We start from the raw sequence: 8,815 nt of genomic DNA on the forward strand, positions 1-8,815 counted from the left end.
TTTTTTTTTATTTATAATTATTTTATTATTATTGTTGTTATTATTAACTTTTAGTTCAATAAGAATTTTTATATTTTATTTATTTTTTGAAAGTAGATTAATTCCTACATTATTTTTAATTTTAGGGTGAGGATATCAACCAGAACGTTTACAAGCAGGAATTTATTTATTATTTTATACTTTGTTAGCATCATTACCTTTATTAATTGGTATTTTTTATATTAATATAGATTTAAATACTATAATATATATATATATATATATATATATATATATATATATATATATATATATATATATATATATATATATATATATATATATATATATATATATATATATATATATATATATATATATATATATATATATATATATATATATATATATATATATATATATATATATATTAAGTTATATAAAAATATATAATTTTGATTTTTTATATTTATGTATAGTTTTTGCTTTTTTAGTAAATATACCAATATTTTTAGTTCATTTATGATTACCAAAAGCTCATGTAGAAGCTCCAATTTCTGGTTCAATAATTTTAGCTGGAGTATTATTAAAATTAGGGGGATATGGTTTATTTCGAATATTTGCTTTATTACAAATTTTAGGAATAAAATTTAATTTTGTGTGAATTAGAATTAGATTAATTGGAGGAGTTTTAGTAAGTTTAATTTGTTTATTACAAATAGATTTAAAAGCTTTAATTGCTTATTCATCAGTTGCTCATATAGGAATTGTTTTAAGTGGTTTATCAACAATAAGTTATTGAGGATTAAATGGAGCATATAGATTAATAATTGCTCATGGTTTATGTTCTTCAGGACTTTTTTGTTTGGCTAATATTAGATATGAACGAATAAGAAGACGAAGATTATTAATTAATAAAGGTATAATAAATTTTATACCTAGATTATCTTTATGATGATTTTTATTATGTTCAAGAAATATAGCAGCTCCTCCTACTTTAAATTTATTAGGTGAAATTTCTTTAATAAATAGAATTATTAGATGATCTTGATTAACAATAATTGGTTTAATATTTTTATCATTTTTTAGAGCAGCTTATACATTATATTTATTTGCTTATAGACAACATGGAAAGTTTTATTCTAGAATTTCATTTTTTTCAACGGGATTAATTCGAGAATATTTATTATTAAAACGCTTTTAATCCACCTAACAGTGTGATGAGACATTTCTTATAACTCTTATCACTCTCTTCTGATATTATATCGTATGAGAACATTTAAAACTTGATGCTTCGCGATGTTTTTGATAACACATACTACATGGGATTGTGGCAGGACACAGAGAATCGCTCAAATCAGCATAGGACAACATCAGTGCTAGAAATCTCAAACCAAATCAATAGGAAAGCGAAAAAATGGCCCATAAAATAGACATACAAACGAATTATTGCTAATGCTCTGTTAATAAAATTAAAGGGTTGTGTACAGGACACGACCACGGTGACATTAAAAATGTAGCTTTTTTCAAGAGCGTGCAAATGAATTTTATCTATCACACATATCGACACACGTTCTTGTTCACTCGCCTGTTTTCATATGTTACAATTTGCTATATACCCTCCCCATCAAAACATAATTTATTGAAGGTCTTTTAACGGTAATCTATTAATTAATCAAGTATCTCACTAGGTGATTGGCATTATTTGGCTGATCCATCTAGTAAAAATAGGCTGGTCTGTCCAGAAAATATATTCAAAAGAAAAGTTCCATATTGAGAGCTGTGATGAGGAAGCCCACGCCCGCCAACGGAAATATACAGATTCTCCATGAAATATGAAATTTCATTTTCCATTTAAATTTTCAATAATGTACTAATGAACTTAATTAAACAATCTTAAGTTTAAGTATTTCTTGATCGATTAGTGGTGGAAAAATGAAATTATTTGATAAATTACATTGTTATGCAACGTTCGCACTACCAGTTAAAATGGGTTTTTATGCTATCTTGGTGACATTTTTCTTGTTGCTAATTATTAAAACGTGTTATAACTCTATAGTGTAAACATTGTATTATTAAACCAATTCTGCAGCGTTTTATGTTATATAGGTGTTTTATGTGGTAATAGGACTGACATAATTATATCTTGAGTACAGCGGTTTGTTTCATAATTTAAAAGAGATTTATTTTAAAATTTAAATTAGTATACCCAACCGTTCTATTTGTTGTATACTTTAAAACGCAATTAGAACTGTGTTTTAAATACATAGGGTAGGACAGATATTCTGACTGGATAAACTGGGAAAACAATTTTAAGTCCAGTAACACTTAAGACATGGCTTGAATTTTAATCGAAAAAGAACACCCGCTTCAACTGCTGCTGGGACGGTAAGTTCTATTTTAAAATTTTCCATTGTGTGCAGTACGAAACAAAAGTGTTTGAAATTAGAAAACAAAAAGTTCTGCTGGGAATGTGATTGTTTCCGATGCAATTACACTCAGATTTTTCACGCAGGGGATACAGGCCGTGTAAATGAAAACCGCGTAAATTTAAAAAAAACGCGTTAATGAAAACCGCGTAAATTTCAAAATCCGCGTAAAAAACCTGAGTGTACTCTCCTATATAAAATACTACGCTGCTGAACAGTGCAATAACTACAGAAGCACGTTGTCAGATGCCTTACTAATAAAAACATATAACCGAAATATGAAACATGAAAACCAATAGGCTCTTTACCCTACGCAGCTGCAAAGCGCCGTAAACATGGATTAACAAGTTACAATGCACACGCATGCATAAAAATAAATATATTTTTTTCAAACGCAACACTCTTAAGCAGGACACACCGTATTGAATTAAATCCAAACCACCCCACCCACCCACTTTGCAAATTATTCTGTGACACCGTGCTGGTACCCGAAAAATCCGCACACGGCCACCGCTGTCGAAAATGAATAGCGTCTACCACTTATTGTAGTGCCCAGACGCTGCAGCCATGATCTTACCCGTTCGACATAAGAACAAAAACTGATTCAAACGGGTACGCGTCACCTCTATTTATAAACTAACAGTATATGGTTTAGTCACTTAGGTGCGAGTGTGTGCAAATGCCAATGTTACCGAAAATCGATAGCGCTTATTGCATCGCCCGGAGACGATGTTGTTCGTATGGGATAAGAGCAACAACTGATTTAAACGGACATGTGTTGCTTCTATTTATGACTTTTCGTGTTTCATTGAGCAACTAAGCTGCCCTCTCTTGACGGCTGTGTCTGAGAGATCTGCCTCACGAATGGTAATTTTCCCGTTTTTCGTGAACTTTTTAATTTTACCAATTTCCAAAAGTCTACTTTTATTGGGGAGATATTAAATTATTACCAATATTTAAGTTAGGTGTTTCTGAATCGATTGGTGTATGAATGATTAAAATTCGTCTAGTAATATCGGAGTTATAAGCGTGCAAACCTTACATAGTTTCGTTACATGGGAGATAGTTTAGATTTTAGAATGACACCTAGCACCAGATAGTGGAGTAAGACATTTTTAATGTCAAAATATCTAAATTCCTCAATCAATGCATTGTGGTGGGAAAACTGAATTTTCCTAAAGGGGTTATGTATATTGTACTGAGCCAAAAAATTGATTTTTTTTTTGAATCGAAATGAAGTTTATACTTTACTCAAATTTCCAACGCGACTGAGACGTAAAAATCAACGCTTTTTCTGGAAAAAAGCGACACTAGCAGTGACACCATTCAAAGAAAATCAACAGTGAATATTTCCAGACTTGGTTTTATTTCCTATTTAAGAACTATTGTGTTTTTTACATCCTAGATTGCATGATTCAGTGATCGAAACCCAAAACTTCATGAAGTATTTGAAATTATTAAATTAAAATTTGTGTTTGCTATTGAAATTGACAAAATGATAGTATCGCCCCTTTGACGATTGTTTACTTTTTCGGTCCCACCTATCAGCATTGAAGTATCGCCCTTAGGTTTTTTTTTGCACATAGGGTTCGAAATTTTTCACAAGAGATTTTTCAAACCCGAAGAGGCGAATGACCTTAAGGTTAAAACCTCTATAATCGAAATAAAAAAAAGAAAGGCAAAAATGTACCAAAGTCCAAAAAATAAATTTTTGTCACACATTATTTTTTTCGAGTTTACATCAAATCTCGATGTTTCATGCATTATAAAGTCATTTGGCATCAAAAATACAAATTTGATTTTGAAAATTTTTCATTTCAGTTTATATGGGAATTTGCTGTGTGATTGCACTCTTCAACTCGTAACTCCGGAACCGGAAGTCCAATCAATAAAAAATCAATTGCAGCCGATGGGAAGGTTGTACCTTTCATTTGAGACTAACTTTGTGCAAATCGATCCAGCCATCTCTGAGAAACAAAGGTCACATATTTTTCCACATACACACATACATACACACAGACATTTTCCGATCTCGATGAACTGAGTCGATTGGCATATGACACTCGGCCCTCCCGGTCGGGATTAGATTGACGAATTTTAAAGTGAATGAGAAAGGCAAGAACATTTTTAGCAAATGTTGAAAGTTATGCATTTTTTGGTGCGCAGTTCTATGTTTGAACTCTGGAATTTTCTATTGGAATGTTTTCAGGCAGGATTTTGATATTGATGCAATTAGACAACTGTGAAATCAAGACCAAAAGATCAGTTACATATCAGGACCCCATTCCGACAATTTATCAAAAGTCCTCATGATGTTTGCAACAACAGAATATCAATGTACGGATCAGATAATTGTTATTGTAATATTGAATTAAATCAGTCTGCATCAATAAATTTTCAACTTCAATCCAATTTTTTTTGTTGGTGTGGTGGGGGGGGGGGGCGTTGTATGGTGTTAAACCCCAAAACCTTCTTTTGGCTACGCCGTTGCTTGGAGTTAGTTATTTCGCTTTTCATTTTCCAATATGTTTCAGATCGATCCGATGGTCATGAATTAGAAAAATTGCAGTCAGAAGATTCGCACAAATGAACATTTTTGCACTGATAAGTTATCAAGTTCCTTCCAGACAACTTGGAAGTGTTCGGTGATTATTTCTAGCGGTTGTAGATAGAAAAATGAAATATAAAATTCGTTTTATCGAAATAATGTTTGGCTTATTTCAATGGATTATTACTATATTGAACAATAAATAGGCGACAAAGAGTAATCCACAAACAACAAGCCATAACTTTCAAAGTATTCAAAATAGATATTTGAAGTCTTCCGTAAAGTTATTTGCAAAAGTAAGAGCTACAAATTTGCTGAAGGCATCATTTCGATATAATCACTTCCAAGAAAATTTGGAAAAATATCTCACTCATAGGGGGATTAATCAGCAAAAGCACAATACCAAAAGAAAGGACATACTGCCTCCATTAAATTCACCGAAGATACTATTGACCTAAAATAAGCCGTTTTGGCGTTAAAAACAGATTACATGTTTTTGGTCATATTTCTGGCAATGGGAAATGATAAAAATCTTTCGTCCACATTTAATGTTAAATATCTCTTTTGATAATAGTCCGATTTCAACAATCTGTAGCTTGTTCGAAAGGTATTCGTTAAAGCTGTCTAAAAACGTATTGCTATTCTATATTGTCAATTTCGGCAGATAATTCAAAAAAACTGCAAAAAACGCCATTTTTACGCATTCAAACATTCATATCTTGGAAACTAAACATCAGAATCAAAAACAAATTAATAGCGTTCATACTGTTTTTTAGTTCTTTCATTTAAAATTGGTTTGGATAAGATCGGTTCAGCCATTGCTGAGAAACACGAATGAGAATTTGTCCGTTACATACACACACACACAGACACACACACAGACACACACAGACATTGTCCCAAATCGTCGAGCTGAGTCGATTGGTATATAAGACTCGGCCCTCCGGGCCTCGAAAAAAATCTTGAAAGTTTGAGCGAATTCTATACATTTCTTTTATAAGAAATGTAATAATACATTGATTACCTTTGAATTTATTAAATATAAAAAGAAATTTTTTTATTTTATGACTTTAATTTAAATAGTTTAATTAAAATATTGATTTGTGGTGTCAAAGATATGAATTTTTCATTTTAGATCATGTTAAATTTAAATTATTGTAAAAATAGTTTTTATATATTATTATTTATTAGTATTATATTATTTATATTTAGATTAAAATTTTAATTAATTAATTTAGTTTATTTTATTGAATGAGAAATTATTTCTTTACATTCTATATCAATTGTTATAGTTTTTTTATTTGATTGAATAAGTTTAATATTTATATCATTTGTTTTATTTATTTCTTGTTTAGTAATTTTTTATAGAAAACAATATATAGAAGAAGATTTTAATATTAATCGATTTATTTTATTAGTATTAATATTTGTATTATCAATAATAATATTAATTATTAGACCAAATTTAATTAGAATTTTATTAGGTTGAGATGGTTTAGGATTAGTTTCTTATTGTTTAGTAATTTATTTTCAAAATGTAAAATCTTATAATGCAGGAATATTAACTGCATTATCTAATCGTATTGGAGATGTTGCCTTATTATTAGCTATTGCTTGAATATTAAATTATGGTAGATGAAATTATATTTATTATTTAGAAATTATAAAAAAAGATTTTTGTATAATAATTATTGGTTATTTAGTAATATTGGCTGCTATAACAAAAAGAGCTCAAATTCCTTTTTCTTCTTGATTACCTGCAGCTATAGCAGCTTCTACTCCTGTATCAGCATTAGTTCATTCATCAACTTTAGTAACAGCTGGAGTTTATTTATTAATTCGTTTTAATTTATTAATTATTGATAGAAAAATTAGTCAAATTTTATTATTAATTTCTTTAACAATATTTATGGCTGGATTAGGAGCTAATTTTGAATTTGATTTTAAAAAAATTATTGCTTTATCTACTTTAAGACAATTAGGTTTAATAATAAGAATTTTGTCAATGGGATATATAAAATTAGCTTTTTTTCATTTATTAACTCATGCTTTATTTAAAGCATTATTATTTATATGTGCGGGTGTTGTAATTCATTGCATAAGAAATATTCAAGATATTCGATTTATAGGAAATTTAAGAATAAGAATACCAATAGTATGTGGATGTTTTAATGTAGCTAATTTAGCTTTATGTGGAATACCTTTTTTAGCAGGGTTTTATTCTAAAGATTTAATACTAGAAATAGTAAGAATGTCGTATTTAAATTGTTTTTCTTTTTTTCTTTTTTTTTCTACAGGTTTAACTGTTTGTTATTCTTTTCGATTAGTATATTATTTAAAAACAGGAGAATATAATGGAATTTAAATAAATTAAGAGAAAATAGATGAACAATAATTTTTGGTATTTTTTGATTAATATTTATGGCTATTATTGGAGGAAGAATATTAAATTGATTAATATTTTTTAATCCAGTAATAGTTTGTTTACCTTTTATAATAAAAATTTTAACATTATTAGTTTGTATATTAGGTGGATTATTTGGTTATTTAATTAATAATGTTTCTTTTTTTTTATAAATAAATCTTTTTATTTTTATAATTTTAGAAGATTTTTTGGAAGAATATGATTTATACCAATAATTTCTACTTTTGGATTAGTAAAAATTTTTTTATTAATTGGATTTATAAGATTAAAAAATTTTGATCAAGGATGAAGAGAATATTTTGGAGGACAATTATTATATATTCAATTAAAAAATTATTCTTTACATATTCAAGAATTTCAGAATAATAATTTAAAAATTTATTTATTGAGATATATAATATGAGTATTTATTTTAGTTATTTTATTATTTTTAAATTATTTAAATAGCTTATATATAGAGCATAATATTGAAGATATTAAGGAAATTATTTTAATTTTTAAATAAAGTATTTATAAAAAAAATATTTTTATTTTTTTATTGGAAATATAATGTTTTAATTAAACTATATAAATAAAATATGATGATCAAGAAAAAGCTGCTAACTTTTTTTTAATGGTTTAATTCCATTTATATTTTTAAAAATTAATTTAATTGGAATATAAATATTCATTGAAATCATTAACAGTGATATACCTCTTTTTGGTTTCAATTAAAATAAAATAAATTGAAAATATCAATATTTTTTAAATACAAATTAAATGTTATAATTAACTATTATCCTAAAATAAGGATGATTGAACATCTATGATTAGGTCGAAACTAATTGCACTTTATTGCTTCATATTTAATAATTAATTATTTCATTCTAATATTCCTTGATTTCATTCATGGTAAAGTCCAATTAATAAAATCAAAATGAAAAATAATCTTGTAATAATTCAGTTAATTAAATTTGATGATTTAATAATTAAAATTATTGGTAAAATTAAAGCAATTTCAACATCAAAAATTAAGAAAATAATTGCAATTAGAAAAAATCGTAGGGAAAAAGGTAATCGTGAATAATTTATTGGATCAAATCCACATTCAAATGGTTTTCTCGATCTATAATAGTTTTTTTACATTTCTTACAAAAGAAATGTATAGGATTCGCTCAAACTTTGACAACTTTTTTCGAGGCCTGGAGGGCCGAGTCTCATATACCAATCGACTCAGCTCGACAAATTGAGACAATGTCTGTATGTGTGTGTGTATGTGTGTATGTATGTATGTACAAAATGTCATGTAATTATCTCAGCAATGGCTGAACCGATCTTAATGAAATTAGTTTCAAATGAAAGGCCTAATGTTGCCATTTGACACTATTATTTTTGATTTTCGATATGTTGTTTACTTTCTGAGATATGGGCGATTTTGTCAAAACACATCATGTT

At 27.8% G+C, this 8,815-nt stretch overlaps 1 pseudogene; it reads left to right on the forward strand.

The window, feature by feature from the left end:
* The first annotated feature begins 6,220 nt into the window (after positions 1-6,220).
* Positions 6,221-8,492, forward strand: LOC131675826 (NADH-ubiquinone oxidoreductase chain 5-like; annotated as a pseudogene).
* The last annotated feature ends 323 nt before the right edge of the window (positions 8,493-8,815 follow it).

Source organism: Topomyia yanbarensis, chromosome 1 (genome assembly GCF_030247195.1).
Source record: "Topomyia yanbarensis strain Yona2022 chromosome 1, ASM3024719v1, whole genome shotgun sequence".
Classification (NCBI taxonomy): Eukaryota; Metazoa; Arthropoda; class Insecta; order Diptera; family Culicidae; genus Topomyia; species Topomyia yanbarensis.